The sequence below is a fragment of the Arachis duranensis genome, chromosome 8 (genome assembly GCF_000817695.3).
Source record: "Arachis duranensis cultivar V14167 chromosome 8, aradu.V14167.gnm2.J7QH, whole genome shotgun sequence".
Taxonomy (NCBI): domain Eukaryota; kingdom Viridiplantae; phylum Streptophyta; class Magnoliopsida; order Fabales; family Fabaceae; genus Arachis; species Arachis duranensis.
In genome coordinates, this window is record NC_029779.3 from 31,808,265 (window position 1) to 31,808,955 (window position 691).

The 691-nt window shown below is 24.6% G+C and overlaps 1 protein-coding gene across 2 annotated transcripts in view; it reads right to left on the reverse strand.

The window, feature by feature from the left end:
• Positions 1-691, reverse strand: part of LOC107462139 ((R,S)-reticuline 7-O-methyltransferase) — a 10,659-nt gene that overhangs the window by 5,043 nt on the left and 4,925 nt on the right. The gene's annotated exons all lie outside the window — the stretch shown is intronic.

Here is a 691-nt window from a genome sequence, read left to right on the forward strand (position 1 = left end):
TGGCATATTATATATTATTGAAATCAAGTATGCATTTATGATTTCGTAACAATCAGTCAGTGTAAAATATATGTTAAAATATAAAATAATATATTTATTTATAATTCAGTAATTGATTTTTGATATACACAAAGTATTCTTATATTGAATAGAGTTTTAATTTGATGCTTGAATAAAATATTTTTACTTGTTAAAATGGGTGGAAATCAAAATGATTCACCATCTGATTGATATTAGATACATTAGAATTTTAAAAAAATAAATAAAAAGAAAAATAATAAGTGGAAAGTGATGGGCACATCCAATGCCAACAAAAATGGGTATGTCACCATGCAACAATAATGTCTAACCCCCATTGGCTAATAGCTAGCTTGGACTATTCCACTTCGTTTGTTTCTGTGACATGGTACTATTTAATTTCATCTTTCCTTTCATGATTTCCATATAAAATTGATGATGATATCATTACTAATTGAATGTAAGGAAAAAAAAGTCATTGTATTTTTATATAAATTTATATAAAAAAAAGAGTAACGACATTATTAAAATAGAAGTGATAATATTTATTTTCTGAAAAGAACAAAAGGACCATATAGTAATTTAACTAGATGCAACCATGGACCACTAAATAGAACAAAATTTGGGTTAAATTATAGATGGTACTTGTTAATTATAATAAAAATAGAACACC